This window comes from Triticum aestivum, chromosome 3A, assembly GCF_018294505.1.
Source record: "Triticum aestivum cultivar Chinese Spring chromosome 3A, IWGSC CS RefSeq v2.1, whole genome shotgun sequence".
In the NCBI taxonomy this organism is placed as follows: Eukaryota; Viridiplantae; Streptophyta; class Magnoliopsida; order Poales; family Poaceae; genus Triticum; species Triticum aestivum.
Window position 1 is genome coordinate 433,630,382 of NC_057800.1, and position 20,492 is coordinate 433,650,873.

A 20,492-nucleotide genomic window follows, 5' to 3' on the forward strand; every position below is an offset into this window, starting at 1 on the left:
ACGATGGACAAATCCAAAGGAAGCGGAAAAGGGAGGTGGGTGCAATATGAGTGTGTACGTGATGATTCCACTCAAACCTTTCCTAAGCGGACCCCCTCTTGATAGTACGGTTTTCCCTACGACTCAAGTCCACCAAAAATAAACGAGGTAAAGAAAACCATCTTCACTTGAAACTCCGAGGGGAACGAATCATCTTATGCCATATGCTTGATAGTCTGAAATGCTCAATGCACACGATTAGTCCGCAAACACATTGTCATCAATCACCAAAACCACTTAGGGAGAAATATGCCCTAACACTTTCAACCCAATGTATTTGTTGGAGGGATCAATGGAAGTACTTTCAATTAACTTCCGTATGTGTAGCATGAAATTATTCCATAGTTGGCTCTTCTCTCATTCATGTTCATCCCTGCAGGTACCCATGATCGTGGAGGACGAGCCACGGAAAGGCTAAGGTCAGGGAGATCGTGAAGTGTTATTCTGAACACCAGTAACATAAAGGTTTAGGATGGTAACACATATCCTATCCTTGGATATTCAAGAGGTGTAGTCATTAAATGCCCAATACTTTTGTCCGATTATTGCAATCTTAATTATCAAGGCAACCCCGCACGATGGATAGGGCCTTCGGTTGGACAAATGACTCTTGATGTAGGACGTGTGTCGGCCAAGATGTAATTTGGACACATCCCCCACTTCGATACGTAACAAGCACATCTCGATGGATGACTTCCATCACACAAATTAAGATCATATTTGGTCCCGTCACAAATATGTGGTTGTAAGCATTAAGTCCTCATGTCCATGCCTATTTTTATTGTAAGTGTTTTCAATGTCAGCTTGATTTATGATCCGGTCAAAAGCTAGAATTAATTATCTAGCAAAATCTTGTTTGAGACCCTATCTTAAAGGGCACAGTCCTCCCATGGATTCGATAACTGAGGGTCACCTCTCAGGAAAAAGGCAAGAATCATTTCTGTTCCATTTGTAGATCACCAAAGGAACTAATCACATGCCTAGTGATGATAGAATGTGTTGCCTAAAATCAGCCAAGAACGTTACCAAGGTTGCCCAGGGTGCTGCACCTGGGAGAAAATTTGCCGATGATGGTTGTCGTCATAGAAAATCATCTTAGGTGACGGTTTGCTCTTCGTCACCAGGGCTTCATCATAGAATATCACACATTTTTGTAGTGTTAGCCGGCGTGCCAAAGGAGGGGAGCCCCCTACCCAAGTCGGCCACCCCACCCTCTCCACCTATATGTACTCAAGGGGCACCCTCCTAGAATACACAAGTTCTTTCGGTTCCGAGCACCCCCTAGTTCTCCATATTATTAGAGACATCTTGTGAAGATCTTCTCCCTCCTCTAGTTCTCTAGTGACACAAAGCTCTATGCGGTGAAGCACTACCGGGTCATCTACTTCATACACATGCAATCTGTAGAGAGATCCTGCTTTTGATTATTGTTCGAGTGATCATTTGTGGGGCGGTCCGACGGATTTCAAGAATGGTCAACACTAACTTTTCTTCCACTGCAACTCAAAGTTGGTAATGATCCGATCTAACCTTGTATGCATCTTCATAGTGATCATGGTTCTTGATTTGTAGGGTGGTTTTTTTTGTTTTCTACTACGATTCCCAACAGAGTATCCCACCGTCATACGACTTTATGAAATTACCTGAGACCTTGGACTAGCAGCCTTTTGCTAGACTTAGTTGCATGAATATTTCCCTACATTCCGTGGTTAGCTTGCGAGTGCATTCAACATACTTAACTAGCTTGTTGTTTTTGCTAGACCTTGGAGACGACCAACAGATGAAAGAGTACAACGATGATGTCTTGGTGGGCTAGATTATTCTCCGAGTGAGCTTTCTTATAGCATTAGCAGTTTGATGTGGGCTCATGTTGAAGTTGAAGATGTGTTTCTGTTGCAATTGTTTTGAAGACTTGCCCTAGTGGCAAATGTTGTAATACTTGGTCCATGAGGACCCCTTTTGTCTAAGATATGATACACGTATGTAAACTTTGATAACCAGTTCGACGTGCATCAGTGCCAAGTCGATCCAAGGATCATTGTTGCGCGTACAATCAGTGACTTTGGCTAGGTAGACAAGGTCCCTATATCCACATCCCTCTTCCACCTCATCGACATTGACAAATACAAGTTAGAGAGAATCCACCAATGATGTTGTTGTTGAAGGAAATATGCCCTAGAGGCAATAATAAAGTTGTTATTGTTATTTCCTTATATCATGATAAATGTTTATTATTCATGCTAGAATTGTATTAATGGGAAACTTGGTACATGTGTGGATACATAGACAAAATAGAGTGTCCCTAGTATGCCTCTACTTGACTAGCTAGTTAATCAAAGATGGTTAAGTTTCCTCACCATAGACATGTGTTGTCATTTGATGAACGGGATCACATCATTAGAGAATGGTGTGTTGGACAAGACCCATCCGTTAGCTTAGCATAATGATAGTTAAGTTTTATTGCTATTGCTTTCTTCATGACTTATACATATTCCTCTAACTATGAGATTATGCAACTCCTGAATACCAGAGGAACACCTTGTGTGCTATCAAACTTCATAATGAAACTGGGGGTTATAAAGATGCTCTACAGGTGTCTCTGAAGGTGTTTGTTGGGTTGGCATAGATCAAGATTAGGATCTGTCACTTCGAGTATTGGAGAGGTATATCTGGGCCCTCTCGGTAATGCACATCACCATAAGCCTTGCAAGCAATGTGACTAATAAGTTAGTTACGGGATGATGCATTACGGAACGAGTAAAGAGACTTGTCGGTAACGATAATGAGCTAGGTATGATGATACCGACGATCGAATCTCGGGCAAGTAACATACCGATGACAAAGGGAATAACGTATGTTGTTATTGCGGTTTGACCGATAAAGATCTTCGTATAATAAGTAGGAACCAATATGATCATCAAGGTTTCGCTGTTGGTTATTGACCAGAGATGTGTCTCGGTCATGTATACATAGTTCTCGAACCCGTAGGGTCCGCACGCTTAACGTTCGATGATGATTTGTATTGTGAGTGATGTGTTTTGGTGAGCGAAGTTTGTTCGGAGTCCCGGATGAGATCACAAGCATGACGAGGAGTCTTGAAATGGTCGAGAGGTAAAGATTCATATATTGGAAGGTAGTATTCGGACATCAGAATGGTTCCGAGTGGTTCGGGTATTTTATCGGAGTACCGAGGGGTTGCCGGAATCCCCCGGGGGAAGTATTGGGCCTACATGGGCCTTAGTGGAGAGAGAGGAGGGCCGCAAGGGGTGGCCGCGCGCCCCCCATGGTATTCCGAATTGGATTAGGGGAGGGGGCGGCGTCCCCCTTTCCCTCTCCCTCTCCCTCTCCTTCCTTTTCCCATCCAAGGAAGAAAGGAAAAAGGGGGCGAATCCTACTAGGAGTGGAGTCCTAGTAGGACTCCCCCCATGGCGCGCGCCTCCTGGCCGGCCGCCTCTTCCTCCCCTCCTTTATATACGGGGGCGGGGGCACCCCATAGCACATCAATTGTTCTCTTAACCGTGTGTGGTGCCCCCCTCCATAGTTTACTCCTCCGATCATAGCGTCATAGTGCTTAGGCGAAGTCCTGCGCGGATCACATCACCATCACCGTCACCATGTCGTCGTGCTGACGGAACTCTCCCTTGACCCTCTAATGGATCAAGAGTTCGAGGGACGTCATCGAGTTGAACGTGTGCTGAACTCGGAGGTGCCGTACGTTCGGTACTAGATTGGTTGGATCGTGAAGACGTTCGACTACATCAACCGCATTAACCTAACGCTTCTGCTTTCGGTCTACAAGAGTACGTGGACACACTCTTCCCCTCTCATTTCTATGTATCTCCTATATAGATCTTGCGTGATCGTAGGAATTTTTTTGAAATTGCATGCTACATTCCCCAGCAGTGGTATTAGAGCCAGGTTTATGCGTAGATGTTATGCACGAGTAGAACACAAAGAGTTGTGGGCCATAATAGTCATACTGCTTACCACCAACGTCTTATTTTGATTTGGTGGTATTGTTGGATGAAGCGGCCCGGACCAACATTACATGACCATGTTCATGAGACCGGTTCTACCGACGTGCTTTTGCACACAGGTGGCTGGCGGGTGTCAGTTTCTCCAACTTTAGTTGAATCAAATTTTACTATGGGCGATCCTTGTTGAAGGTTAAAACAGCACATTTGACGAAAAATCATTGTGGTTTTGATGCGTAAGTAAGAACGGTTCTTGCTAGAAGCCCGTAGCAGCCACGTAAAACTTGCAACAACAAAGTAGAGGACATATAACTTGTTTTTGCAGGGCATGTTGTGATGTGATATGGTCAAGACGTGATGAGATATAAGTTGTTGTATGAGATGATCATGTTTCGTAAAAGTTATCGGCAACTGGCAGGAGCCTTATGGTTGTCGCTTTATTGTATGAAATGCAATCGTCATGTAATTGCTTTACTTTATCACTAAGCGGTAGCGATAGTTGTAGAAGCAATAGTTGGCGAGACGACAACGCTGCTACAATGGAGATCAAGGTGTCAAGCCAGTTGAGGGAGTCCTGGATTAGGGGCCTTTAGCCGGACTGTTGGACTATGAAGATACAAGATTGAAGACTTCGTCCCGTGTCCGGATGGGACTCTCCTTGGCGTGGAAGGCAAGCTTGGCAATACGGATATGTAGATCTCCTCCCTTGTAACTGACTCTGTGTAACCCTAGCCCCCTCTGGTGTCTATATAAACCAGAGGGTTTAGTCCGTAGGACAACAACAATCATACCACAGGCTAGCTTCTAGGGTTTAGCCTCTACGATCTCGTGGTAGATCGACTCTTGTAATACTCATATCATCAATATCAATCAAGCAGGACGTAGGGTATTACCTCCATCAAGAGGGCCCAAACATGGGTAAACATCGTGTCCCCCGCCTCCTGTTACCATCCGCCTTAGACGCATAGTTCCGAACCCCCTACCCGAGATCCGCCGGTTTTGACACCGACATTGGTGCTTTCAATGGGAGTACCACTGTGCCGTCACCGTAAGGCTTGATGGCTCCTTCGATCATCGGTAACGATGCGGTCCAGGGTGAAGTTTTCCTCCCCGGACAGATCTTTGTATTCCGCGGCTTCGCACTGCGGGCCCCTGGCCATCAGGTCAGGTTCGGAAACTTAAACTACGCTGCCGACATCCGCGGAGACTTGATCTTCGACGGGTTCAAGCCCATGTCAGGTGCGCCGCACAATCACGACGAGCATGACGTAACTCTGTCGTCGGACAGTGTTCGGGAGATCACAGTTGCAACTACTCTGGCCCTCAATCTAGAGCAAATTGCACCATCCGAGGACGGGGGGATAGACCCCTCCATGGAGGCCGCACTCTCAGTGGCGATGGAGCCAGATACTGACTTCACCCCTTACGAGAGTCGTGTTGCCGAACCACTGGATTCGTCCCCGACCACGGACTCCGAGCTGCCTGCGTCCGTACCTATGGAATCTGATTGGGCGCCGATCTTGGAGTTCACCTCCACGGATATCTTTCAGCACTCACCTTTCGGCGACATGCTAAATTCATTAAGGTCTCTCTCCTTGTCAGGAGAACCTTGGCTGAACTATGTACGGCTAGAATGGGATGCGGACAACGAAGAAATTCGCTCCCCACCCACCACCCACTTAGTAGCCACTGTCGACGATTTAACCGACATGCTCGACTTCGACTCCGAAGACATCGACGGTATGGACGACGACGCAGGGAACGAAAGGAAGCACCGCCCACAGGGTGCTGGACCGCCACCTCATCATATGATATATACATGGTGGACACCCCCAAAGAAGGCAATGGCGACGAGACAACGGAGGATGACCCCTCCAAGAAGCAACCCAAGCGCCGACGTCAGCGGTGCCGCTCTAAGTCCCGCCATAGCAAAAGTACTGATACCGGCACAAGAGACAATAACACTCCGGATAGTGCCGAAGATGACAACAATCCCCTCCAGCACAATTTAGAGCGGGAGGGTGAACAAGCTAGGCCTCCAGAGCGGGCAGCAGATGGAGAATCGGATGAGGACAATTACATGCTTCTCTCCGAAGATGAGGTGAGCCTTGGCTATGAAGAATTTATCGTGCCTGAGGATCGCATCGAGCAGGAGCGCTTCAAGCGCCGGCTTATAGCCACAGCAAATAGCTTGAAGAAAAAGCAACAACAGCTTCGAGCTGATCAAGATTTGCTAGCAGACAGATGGACCGAAGTCCTTGCGGCCGAGGAATACGAACTCGAGCGCCCAACCAAGAGTTATCCAAAGCGCAGGTTGCTACCTCGCCTCGAGGAGGAAGCATTGAAACCCACATCACCAGTGTATGATGCGGCTGACGGGCCACCTCGTGGCCAAGACAGAGAGGCATTTCAGCCCAAAGTCCAGCCCGCACCCCGCCGCCAATCAAACAAAAATACCAAGGCCCGGTGCAACACGCGGAACCTGCGAGATGTATTGGAAAGCAGGGCAAAACATGCAAGATCGATATACGGGTCACGGGCGCGCGCGCCAATGCGGGACGATGACTGTCACGCCAGATACACTAAAAGTAAATCCGGTCGGGCCGAATACAGCAGACAAGACTCATATGAACTGCGTCGTGATATAGCCCGGCACAGAGGCGCCGCACACCCCCTATGCTTCACTGATGAAGTTATGGATCACGAATTCCGGGAGGGTTTTAAACCCGTAAATATCGAATCGTATGATGGTACAACAGATCCCGTTGTATGGATTGAGGATTTCCTCCTCCACATCCACATGGCTTGCGGTGATGATCTACATGCCATCAAGTACCTCCCACTAAAACTCAAAGGACCAGCTCGGCATTGGCTGAATAGCTTGCCAGCAGACTCCGTCGGCAGTTGGGAGGATTTGGAAGATGCATTCCTTGACAGCTTCCAGGGCACTTATGTGCGACCATCGGATGCTGATGACTTGAGCCATATAACTCGGTAGCCAGGGGAATCGGCCAGGCAATTCTGGACACGGTTCCTAACTAAGAAAAACCAAATTGTCGATTGTGCGGATGCAGAGGCCTTAGTGGCATTCAAGCACAACATCTGTGACGAGTGGCTCGCCCGGCACCTCGGCCAGGAGAAGCCGAAGTCTATGGCAGCCCCCACGACACTCATGACCCGCTTTTGCGCGGGCGAGGATAGCTGGCTGGCTCGCAACAACAACACATCAAGGAATCCGAGCGCTTCGGATACTAAAGATGCCAATGGCAGACAACATTGTAATAAACACAAGCGCCGCAACAATGGCGATAACACCATGATACGACAGTCAATGCCGGATTCAGAGGCTCTAGATCCGATCAGCGGAAAAAGCCATTCAACAGAAGTACTCCGGGCCTGTCCAGTTTGGATCGCATACTTGATCGCTCGTGTCAAATCCACGGCACCCCCGATAAGCCAGCCAATCACACCAACAGAGAATGCTGGGTGTTCAAGCAGGCCGGCAAGTTGAGTGCCGAAAACAAGGACAAGGGGCTGCATAGTGATGACGAGGAGGAGCCCCGGCCGCCGAAGACGGGAGGACAGAAGAGGTTCCCCCCACAACTGAAGACGGTGAACATGATATACGCAACCCACATTCCCAAGAGGGAACGGAAGCGTGCACTAAGGGACGTCTATGCGATAGAGCCCGTCGCCCCAAAGTTCAACCCATGGTCCTCTTGTCCGATCACCTTTGATCGCAGGGACCACCCCACTAGTATCCGTCATGGCGGATCCGCCGCATTGGTCCTAGACCCCATCATCGACGGATTTCACCTCACTCGAGTCCTTATGGACGGCTGCAGCAGCCTGAACCCGCTCTATCAGGATACAGTGCGCAAGATGGGTATAGATCCCTCGAGGATCAAACCCACCAAAACTACCTTTAAGGGCGTCATCCCAGGTGTAGAGGCCCACTGCACGGGCTCAATCACACTAGAAGTGGTCTTCGGATCTCCGGACAACTTCCGAAGCGAAGAGTTAATCTTCGATATCGTCCCATCCCGTAGTGGCTATCACGCACTGCTCGGGCGAACCGCATTTGCAAAATTCAATGCGGTACCGCATTACGCATACCTCAAGCTCAAGATGCCAGGACCTAGGGGGGTCATAACAATCAATGGAAACATAGAACGCTCGCTCCGCACGAAAGAGCACACTGCGGCCCTCGCAGCAGAAGCACAAAGCAGCCTTTTAAGTCAAACCGCCAATTCAGTGATACAGCCCCCGGACACCGTCAAGCGAGTCCAGAGTAACCTGCAACAGGATCGCCTGACACATTCAGAGCTCGCCTAGCAATTTGGCCCCCATCCTGGTCCCAGTCAAGTGATGAAATCGTGCCGCGCGTACATAATTACGCACTGAAAATACCATGGGCATAGGCGGGGGCATGATCAGGGCACGTCCCGCAATGGAGCTTAACCGCCCTAGGGGCTGCATACCTTTATCATTTTTTCTCTTTCAGGACCTTACTCTCTGGAAGCCCTTTCCGGCAGTATGATTGCCGGACACATTACGGGAAGGAACAACCAAGGAGGCAAGAAGCTACGACGTAGAAGGGAACCCCCAGGTGGTCTCCAATAACAATTGACATACCCGCTTTTTATTACCCATACGCAGCTTGCCCATGGATAGGACATGTCAAATAGTCCTATTTTTTGCTTATTGCACTACTTGTATCAGTATGCTTCGACGTATTATTTAAATAACAATGCATAGCATTAGCCTATTATTGCATTATCCATCTTTTTTTCTTATATGTTCATTTACGACAACTTGCACCCGTACATTCTGGTACATTTAGTATGCCAGGGGCTTTCGTTTACCCCATAATACGGCGTGAGAAGTCTGAACACTTTCGCCAGTGCGGCACCCCGAACTTATAGCATTATATGCATCAACTCCGAATCATGTCTTGGGTCAATAGTTGGGTTTGCTCGGCTCCCATGTTTTGGTACCTTACGTTCCGCTATGTCGGCTAAGGTAGCGCTAGGAGAACTACTGCGATTGTGTCTCGGTTCTTCCAGACGAGCACCTCAGTAGAGAAAGTCGAAAACTGGCTCTCATGATAAGGCGAGAGCTGGTCGCTGTTCGAGAGGTCTCAAGTCCTTAAAGACTTTTTCTACTTCGGGCGAGGAGTCAGCCTTGCCCGACTTAGGTGTATATAGCACCCCAAATTCGGCCTTCCGAATACTAGGGGCTTCGCCTAAATTTAAAATTGTAGATTTCTATGGCTAAGTGAGAGTGGTAAAGCCTTATAGTACGATTGCCTGGTTCGTTGTGCTGAACACCTCCCTCGAAGGACCCAAAATTGGGATAAAGAGTGCTCAGGTTTATACCGAACACCCCAGTACTAGTTACACGGGGGCAGAAGCCGACGACTGGCCAACTCTCAGATTTTATAAACGGTCGCACATAAGGTAATATTTTAAATTCAAAAGGCGTTGCATAGTGCAAAATGAACTCGTTTCACATTACAGAATCACATGAGCATGTTCATTCAAAAATTACATATCTGGAACATTCCTCCGCCACAAGACGGGAACCCTTCAGGACACTGTCATAATATATTTCGGGGCAGCGATGCCCCTTTCCCTCCGGCGGCCCCTCCTTCACCAGCTTTACGGCATCCAGCTTCGCCCAATGCACCTTCGCCCGGGTAAAAGCCCTGCGCGCACCCTCGATGCAGATGGACCGCTTTATGACTTTAAGCCGTGGACATGCATCCACAAGCCGCCTCACCACACCGAAGTAGCTGCTAGGCAGGGGATCGCCAGGCCACATCCGGACTATAAGACCCTTCATGGCATGTTCGGCCGCCTTGTGAAGCTCGACCAGTTGCTTCAGCTGGTCGCTCAAGGGCATTGGGTGTTCGATCCCAGTATACTGAGACCAGAACAACTTTTTCGTCGATCTCCCCTCCTTAGCTCGGTAAAACTCCGCGGCATCCAGTACACTACGGGGAAGATCTGCGAACGCTCCTGGAGAGCTCTGAACTCGGGTAAGTAAAAGGAAAGTTTCCTTCGCATGCTTGCTTTGCATAATGAATGCCTTACCCGCTGCTATCTTCTTCACCGCATCAATCTCCTGGAGGGCCTTGTGGGCTTCAGCCTTGGCGCTCCGTGCACTTTCAAGCGCCTTCTCAAGCTCGGACTCCCACATCTTAGAGTCAAGCTCCAAGGACTCATGTTTTTTGGTGAGAGCCTCGAGCTCTTGCTGCACCTCGCCTACCCGGGCTTCTTGCTTCTCCCGCTCAATGCGCTCCTTGGCCGCTTTGTCTTCGGCCTCGGACAACACCTTCTTCAGGGTCGCCACCTCGGTCGTGGCCCCTGGCAAATTCATGATGATCCTATTACTTTACAACCGAATTTCTTTTCAATATATAGACAAGGTATTGCTTACCTTTGCTCTCCTCGAGCTGCCTCTTGGTAAGGCCGAGCTCTTCCTCGGACCGCTCAAGGTCCTGCTTCAGGGCAGTGACCTCCGTAGTACGTGCGGCAGCGGCCAGCAGTGAAGCCTGCATATGCACATAGACATATTCCAATTAGACTCCTGAGTCATTATTTGATCCTCTATTCGGCCTTTCTTCATGAACGCCAAACAGAGCATCAGGGGCTACTGTCTATGCGGTAATATTTTCCTATATTTTGATTGCTTACCTGAAAGCCTGTTAGGAGGCTGGCACAAGCTTCGGTTAGTCCTTTTTTGGTGGACTGAACTTTCTTGATCACCGCACTCATGATAGTGCGGTGCTCTTCGTCGATGGAAGCGCCGCGAAGCGCTTCCAGCAAGTTGTCCGGTGCCTCTGGATGAACAGAGGCCACCGGCACGAGCGGCTTTGCCCCTCTTAACAGGGGATCGCCTGCCGGAGTCCGGAACCACCAAGGTTCCGACGCAGTGTTTGGCTGGGGGGCGAACTTGGAGCTCATGGGAGTCTTGCTCCCTTTGCGCCCAGGGTCCGGAAGGTCGCCTCGAGGCGCCCCCAGGACTACCTCCCCTCAGCTCGGTGCCTTTTGAGACAACACCTCGACGTTGTCCGTAGGGCAAGGGGTGGAGGCGGTCGGAAGTGAATCGCTATTCATATCCGATGAGTCCAAAGAACCGTCCGACGAAGATGCGTCGAGACGGACTCGGGACGGACTGCATAATCATATTCGGTGTAAGGAGAAGCAGTGCAATAAAACATACCATGAATTACTATGGTATCCAGATACTTACGACTTCGCCAGGGGCTTGTCCCTGGGTAACCACTCGGCGCCGCTGTAGGCGGCCGTCGTGGAGCAGTCTGGAAGGAGGGTCCTTCCCTTCTTGGACCCTTCGGCCTCCCCGGTTGGGGCAGCCTTCCTTTTCTTGTCTCCCCCAGCTGGGGGGAGAACTTTCCTCTTCCTCCTCCTTGTTCTCGTGGGAGGAGTGCGCTTTGGAGTTATCGGACGATGAGTCTGATATAACCTTGCGCCAGAGACCCTTTCGGGTCCCCGTAGCCTTCTTCTTGGCCTTCTTCACCGGCACCTCATAAGGCGCCGGAACCATCATCTCCGTTAGGAGAGCATCTGCAGGATCTTCAGGCAGGGGGCTGGGCAATCGATCTGCTCCGCTATCTCTACCCAGTCCTGTTAATGGCATGGAAGCTTAGATCCCGCACATGATTAAACTGGGGCAAATAAACATCTTGTGAGGTACAAAAACTTACCGGATTGGCATGGCGCTTTGCGCTGAGTCCGCGGTCCTCGGTAAGGGAGGAGGTACCTCGGCGCCCTTGAACAGCACCTTCCAGATGTCCTTGTGCGTCGTGTCGAAGAGCTCTCGCAACGTCTGGTGCTTGGTCGGGTCGAACTCCCACAAATTGAATACCCGTCGTTGACACGGGAGGATCCGGTGGAAGAGCATGACCTGGACCATGTTGACAAGCTTGTTTTTCTTTCTCATCATGTTCTTGATGCAGGTCTGGAGTCCGGTCAGCTCTACCGGGGAACCCCAGGACAGGCCCTTCTCTTTCCAGGAAGTGAGCCGCGTGGGGATTCTGGATCGAAATTCGGGGGCCGCCACCCAGTTGGTGTCGCACGGCTCGGTGATGTAGAACCACCCCGATTGCCACCCCTTTATGGTCTCCACTAGGAGCCTTCGAGCCAGGTGACGTTAAGCATTTTGCCCACCATGGCGCCTCCGCACTCTGCTTGCTGGCCGACCACCACCTTCGGTTTAACATTGAAGGTCTTCAGCCACAGGCCGAAGTGGGGCCTAATGCGGAGGAAGGCCTCGCACACGACGATAAACGCCGAGATGTTGAGGATGAAATTGGGGGCCAGATCATGAAAATCCAGCCCGTAGTAGAACATGAGCATGCGGACAAACGGGTGAAGGGGAAATCCCAGTCCGCGGAGAAAGCGGGTAAGGAAAACTACCCTCTCATGGGGTTTGGATGTAGGGATGATCTGCCCCGCATCTGGCAGCCGGTGCGCGATGTCCGCGGCCAGATATCCGGCTTCCCGTAGCTTGGTGATGTTCTCCTCCGTGACGGAGGAGACCATCCACTTGCTTCCCGCTCCGGACATGCTTGGAGTGGTTTGAGGAGAAAGACGCGAACTTGGGCGCTGGAGCTTGAGTGTGCGAGAATGGATAAGCAAGGAGGAAGAAGGAGTGGGTAAAAAGGGTGAATCTTTGTCCCTTTATAAAGGCGGAAGAGGCAATGCGCCTCCCCACTTACCTGGTAAAATCGCTTATTCCCCGAACGCCGTAATTGATGGCTCGGTTGGGTTACCCACATCCGTATTGATGAGAATCCCGTAATAACGGGGACACGATCTCTGCTTCGACAAGACGTGTCAAGAAAACTGCCTCACGATATGTGCAGTGCTGGTTGAGAAAAACGGCTCGAATAATGACCGGGCCATGGCATGATGTCATGTTGCTAAACGTGTCAGCAGATTAGATTTGTGGAAATATTATTCTCTCTACGGTGGTATGTTGAACTTGTTGTGCAGAGCCGGACACTATCCTTGTGTTCAAAATCTTCTATGGAGTATTCAGAGGAAGAACCCACCTTGCAATGCCGAAGACAAATCTGCGCGCCGGACTAATCGTCATTGAAGCCTGGTTCAGGGGCTACTGAGGGAGTCCTGGATTAGGGGGTCTCCCGACAGCCGGACTATATCCTTTGGCCGGACTGTTGGACTATGAAGATACAAGATTGAAGACTTCGTCCCGTGTCCGGATGGGACTCTCCTTGGCATGGAAGGCAAGCTTGGCAATACGGATATGTAGATCTCCTCCCTTGTAACCGACTGTGTGTAACCCTAGCCCCCTCAGGTGTCTATATAAACCGGAGGGTTTAGTCCGTAGGACAACGACAATCATACCACGGGCTAGCTTCTAGGGTTTAGCCTCTACGATCTCGTGGTAGACCGACTCTTGTAATACTCATATCATCAAGATCAATCAAGCAGGACATAGGGTATTACCTCCATCAAGAGGGCCCGAACCTGGGTAAACATCGTGTCCCCCGCCTCCTGTTACCATCCGCCTTAGACACACAGTTCAGGACCCCCTACCCAAGATCCGCCAGTTTTGACAACGACACCGGTGACGATGGAGATCATGACGGTGCTTTGGAAATGGAGATAAAAGGCACAAGATGATGATGGCCATATCATGTCACATATTTTGTTTGCATTTGATGTTTATCCTTTATGCATCTTATTTTTCTTAGTACGACGGTAGCATTATAAGATGACCCCTCACTAAATTTCAAGGTATAAGTGTTCTCCCTGAGTATGCACCGTTGCTACAGTTTGTCGTGCCGAGACACCACATGATGATCGGGTGTGATAAGCTATACGTTCACATACAATGGGTGCGAGCTAGTTCTGCACATGCAAAATACTCGGGTTAAACTTGACGAGCCTAGAATATGCAGATATGGCCTCGGAACACTGAGACCGAAAGGTCAAACGTGAATCATATACTAGATATGATCAACATAGAGATGTTCACCATTGAAAACTACTCCATCTCACGTGATGATCGGACATGGTTTAGTCGATATGGATCACGTGATCATTTAGATGACTAGAGAGATGTCTATCTAAGTGGGAGTTCTTAAGTAATATGATTAATTGAACTTAAATTTATCATGAACTTAGTCCTGATAGTTTTTGCATATCTATGTTGTTGTAGATCAATGGCCCATGCTACCGTTCCCTTGAATTTTAATGCGTTCCTAGAGAAAGCTAAGTTGAAAGATGATGGTAGCAACTACATGGACTGGGTCCGTAACTTGAGGATTATCCTCATTGTTGCATAGAAGAATTATGTCCTGGAAGCACCGCTAGGTGCAAGACCCGCTGCAGGAGCAACTCCGGACGTTATGAACGTCTGGCGGACTAAAGCTGATGACTACTCGATAGTTCAGTGTGCCATGCTTTACGGCTTAGAATCGGGACTTCAAAGACATTTTGAATGTCATGGAGCATATGAGATGTTCCAGGAGTTGAGGATAATATTTCAAGCAAATGCCTGAGTTGAGAGATATGAAGTCTCAAACAAGTTCTACAGCTGCAAAACGGAGGAGAATAGTTCTGTCAGTGAACACATACTCAGAATGTCTGGGTACAATAACCACTTGACTCGGCTGAGAGTTAATCTTCCTGATGATAGTGTCATTGACAGAGTTCTTCGATCACTGCCACCAAGCTATAAAGGCTTCGTGATGAACTATAATATGCAAGGGATGGAAAAGACAATTCCTGAGCTCTTCGCAATGCTAAAGGATGCGGAGGTAGAAATCAAGAAGGAGCATCAAGTGTTGATGGTTAACAAGACCACTAATTTTAATAAAAAGGGCAAATAGAAGAAGGGGAACTTCAAGAAGAACATCAAGCAAGTTGTTGCTCAAGGGAAGAAGACCAAGTCTGGACCTAAGCCTGAAATTGAGTGCTTCTACTACAAAGGGACTGGTCACTGGAAGCGGACATGCCTCAAGTATTTGGCAGATAAGAAGCATGGCAAAGTGAAAGGTATATTTGATATGCATGTTATTGATGTGTACCTTACTAATGCTCGTAGTAGCGCCTGGGTATTTGGTACTGGTTCTGTTGCTCATATTTGCAACTCGAAATAGGGGCTATGGCTTAAACGAAGATTGGCTAAGGACGAGGCGACGATGCGCGTCGGAAATGGTTCCAAGGTCGATGTGATCGCTGTCGGCACACTACCTCTACATCTACCTCCAGAATTAGTTTTAGGCCTGAATAATTGTTATTTGGTGCCAGCATTGAGCATGGACATTATATCTGGATCTTGTTTGATGCGAGACGGTTATTCATTTAAATCAGAGAATAATGGTTGTTCTATTTATATGAGTAATATCTTTTATGGTCATGCCCCCTTGATGAGTGGTCTATTTTTGTTGAATCTCAACCGTAGTGATACACATATTCATAATATTGAAGCCAAAAGATGCAACGTTAATAATGATAGTGCAACTTATTTGTGGCACTGCCGTTTAGGTCATATTGGTGTAAAGCACATGAAGAAACTCCATGTTGATGGGCTTTTGGAATCACTTGATTATGAATCACTTGATGCTTGCGAACCATGCCTCATGGAAAAGATGACTAAGACTCTGTTCTCCAGAACAATGGAGCGAGCCACTGACTTATTGGAAATAATACATACTGATGTATGCGGTCCGATGAGTGTTGAGGCTCGCAGCGGGTATCGTTATTTTCTAACCTTCACATATGATTTGAGCAGATATGGGTATATCTACTTAATGAAACATAAGTATGAAACATTTGAAAAGTTCAAAGAATTTCAGAGTGAAGTAGAAAAACATTGTAACAAGAAAATAAAGTTTCTACGATCTGATCATGGAGGAGAATATTTGAGCTACGAGTTTGGTCTTCATTTAAAACAATGTGGAATAGTTTCGCAACTCACGCCACCTGGAACACCACAACGTAATGGTGTGTCCGAACATCGTAACCGTACTTTATTAGATATGGTGCGATCTATGATGTCTCTTACCGATTTACCACTATCGTTTTGGGGTTATGCTTTAGAGACGGCTGCATTCACGTTAAATAGGGCACCATCTAAATCCGTTGAGACGACTCCATATGAACCGTGGTTTAGCAAGAAATCTAAGCTGTCGTTTCTTAAAGTTTGGGGCTGCGATGCTTATGTGCAAAAGCTTCAACTTGATAAGCTCAAACCCAAATCGGAGAAATGCGTCTTCATAGGATACCCAAAGGAAACTGTTGGGTACACCTTCTATCATAGATCCGGAGGCAAGATATTCGTTGCTAAAAATGGATCCTTTCTAGAGAAGGAGTTTCTCTCAAAACAAGTGAGTGGGAGGAAAGTAGAACTTGATGAGGTAATTGTACCTTCTCCCAAATTGGAAAGTAGTTCATCACAGAAATCAGTTCCGGTGATGTTTACACCAATTAGTGAGGAAGTTAATGATGATGATCATGAAACTTCAGATCAAGTTCTACCAAACCTCATAGGTCAAGCAGAGTACGTTCCACACCAGAGTGGTACGGTAACCCTGTTCTGGAAGTCATGTTACTAGACCATGACGAACCTACGAACTATGAGGAAGTGATGATGAGCCCAGATTCCGCAAAATGCCTTGAGGCCATGAAATCTGAGATGGGATCCATGTATGAGAACAAAGTGTGGACGTTGGTTGACTTGCCCGATGATCGGCAAGCCATAGAGAATAAATGGATCTTCAAGAAGAAGACTGACGCTGACGGTAATGTTACTGTCTACAAAGCTCGACTTGTTGTAAAAGGTTTTCGACAAGTTCAAGGAGTTGACTACGATGAGACCTTCTCACACGTAGCGATTCTTAAGTCTGTCAGAATCATGTTAGCAATTGCCGCATTTTATGATTATGAAATTTGGCAAATGGATGTCAAAATTGCATTCCTTAATGGATTTCTTAAAGAAGAGTTGTATATGATGCAACCAGAAGGTTTTGTTGATCCTAAAGGTGCTAACAAAGTGTGCAAGCTCCAACAATCCATTTATGGAATGGTGCAAGCATCTCGGAGTTGGAATATATGCTTTGATAGTGTCATCAAAGCATATGGTTTATAGACTTTTGGAGAAGCCTATATTTACAAGAAAGTGAGTGGGAGCTCTGTAGCATTTCTGATATTATATGTGGATGACATATTTTTTATTGGAAATAATACAGAATTTTTGGATAGCATAAAATGATACTTGAATAAGAATTTTTCAATGAAAGACCTCGGTGAAGCTGCTTATATATTGGGCATCAAGATCTACCGAGGTAGATCAAGACGCTTAATTGTACTTTCACAAAGCACATACCTTGATAAAGTTTTGAAGAAGTTCAAAATGGATCAGTCAAAGAAAGGGTGCTTGCCTGTGTTAAAAAATGTGAAGTTGAGATAGACTCAATGCCCGACCGCTGTAGAAGATAGAGAGAAAATGAAAGTCATTCCCTATACCTCAGCCATTGGTTCTATAATGTATTCAACGTTGTGTACTAGAACTGATGTGTGCCTTGCTATAAGTTTAGCAGGGAGGTACCAAAGTAATCCAGGAGTGGATCACTCGACATCAGTCAAGAACATCCTGAAATACCTGAAAAGGACTAAGGATATGTTTCTCATTTATAGAGGTGAAAAGGGCTTGTCGTATATGGTTACGTCGATGCAAGCTTTAACACTGATCCAGATGATTCTAAGTCGCAAACCAGATACGTATTTATATTGAATGATGGAGCTGTAAGTTGGTGCAGTTCCAAGCAGAGCGTCGTGGCGGGATATATGTGTGAAGCAGAGTACGTAGCTGGTTCGGAAGCAGCAAATGAAGGAGTCTGAATGAAGGAGTTCATATCCGATCTAGGTGTAATACCTAGTGCATCGGGTCCAATGAAAATCTTTTGTGACAATACTGGGGCAATTGCCTTGGCGAAAGAATCCAGATTTCACAAGAAAACCAAACACATCAAGAGACGCTTCAACTCCATTCGCTATCAAGTCAAGGAGGAAGACATAGAGATTTGCAAAATACATACGGATCTGAATGTTGCAGATCTGTTGACTAAGCCTCTTCCACGAGCAAAACATGATCAACACCAAGACTCCGTGGGTGTTAGAATCATTACTATGTAATCTAGAGTATTGACTCTAGTGCAAGTGGGAGATTGGAGGAAATAAGCCCTAGAGGCAATAATAAAGTTGTTATTGTTATTTCCTTATATCGTGATAAATGTTTATTATTCATGCTAGAATTGTATTAACCGGAAACTTGGTACATGTGTGGATACATACACAAAATAGAGTGTCCCTAGTATGCCTCTACTTGACTAGCTCGTTAATCAAAGATGGTTAAGTTTCCTCACCATAGACATGTGTTGTCATTTGATGAACGGGATCACATCGTTAGAGAATGATGTGATGGACAAGAACCATCCGTTAGCTTAGCATAATGATTGTTAAGTTTTATTGCTATTGCTTTCTTCATGACTTATACATATTCCTCTGACTATGAGATTATGCAACTCCCGAATACCGGAGGAACACCTTGTGTGCTATCAAACATCGCAATGTAACTGGGTGATTATAAAGATGCTCTACAGGTGTCTCTGAAGGTGTTTGTTGGGTTGGCATAGATCGAGATTAGGATTTGTCACTCCGAGTATCGGATAGTTATCTCTGGGCCCTCTTGGTAATGCACATCACTATAAGCCTTGCAAGCAATGTGACTAATAAGTTAGTTACGGGATGACGCATTACGGAACGAGTAAAGAGACTTGCCGGTAACGAGATTGAACTAGATATGATGATACCGACGATCGAATCTCTGGCAAGTAACATACCGATGACAAAGGGAATAACGTATGTTGTTATTGCGGTTTGACCGATAAATCTTCATAGAATATGTAGGAACCAATATGAGAATCCAGGTTCCGTTGTTGGTTATTGACCGGAGATGTGTCTCGGTCATGTCTACATAGTTCTCGAACCCGTAGGGTCCGCACGCTTAAAGTTCGATGACGATTTGTATTATGGGTTATGTGTTTTGGTGACCGAAGTTTGTTCGGAGTCCCGGATGAGATCACAGACATGATGAGGAGTCTCGAAATGGTCGAGAGGTAAATATTCATATATTGGAAGGTAGTATTCGGACATCGGAATGGTTTCGAGTGGTTCGGGTATTTTACCGGAGTACCGAGGGGTTACCGGAACCCCCCGGGGGAAGTATTGGGCCTACATGGGCCTTAGTGGAGAGAGAGGAGGGCCGCAAGGGGTGGCCGCCCCCCCCCCCCCATGGCAGTCCGAATTGGACTAGGGGAGGGGGTGGTGCCCCCTTTTCCCTCTCCCTCTCCTTCCTTTTCCCCTCCGGTGAAGAAAGGAAAAGGGGGGGGGGATCCTACTAGGAGTGGAGTCCTAGTAGGACTCCCTCCCATGGCGCGCGCCTCCTGGCCGACCGCCTCCTCCTCCCCTCCTTTATATATGGGGGCAAGGGGGCACTCCATAGCACATCAATTGTTCTCTTAACCGTGTGCGGTGCCCCTCCACAGTTTACTCCTCCGGTCATAGCGTCGTAGTGCTTAGGAGAAGTCCCACATCACCATCACCATCACCACGCCGTCGTGTTGTCGAAACTCTCCCTCGACCCTCTACTGGATCAAGAGTTCGAGGGACGTCATCGAGCTGAACGTGTGCTGAACTCGGAGGTGCCGTGTGTTCGGTACTAGATCGGTTAGATCGTGAAGACGTTCGACTACATCAACCACGTTAACCTAACGCTTGCGCTTTCGGTCTACGAGGGTACGTGGACACACTCTCCCCCTCTCGTTGCTATGCATCTCCTAGATAGATATTGCGTGATCATAAGAACTTCTTTGAAATTACATGTTACGTTCCCCAACAGTTGTAAAGGAAAGTACATTCCTAGTTTCAATATCTTCTTGCAAGAAAGCATTACACTAAGAAGGAACAACACTATCTTATTGACATGGTTCTCAAGGTTGCCTTCTAGACTCTTATCTCTTTCTTATTTATTTGGAATGCTTTAATTGAACCGTTTTGTTTTCATCGATTGTGCTCATACAACATGGTTAGGGGATGCACCGAAAGCAATATGAGCCAGGGTGTAAAGAAGGAAAATACACATATCAGTGTTTTCCGTTTCAATATCTTTTTGCGGGGAAGAGTTATAGTAAGAAAAAACGACAATAAAAAGATAGTGGCCCCTTGTTGTATAGTCTGTTGCGTGTGCACTCATCCTCGTCCATCGACTCCTACTCCACGTGTATGTACTCCCGTGGATGCACCAACCAAGTGTAGTTGCTCTTGTTAACTGCGCACATCCAATCTTCCTACTATCTTTTTCCATAATATACGACGTGTTATATTGTTAACGCTTCGTTGGCATTTTTTTTATTTCACGATA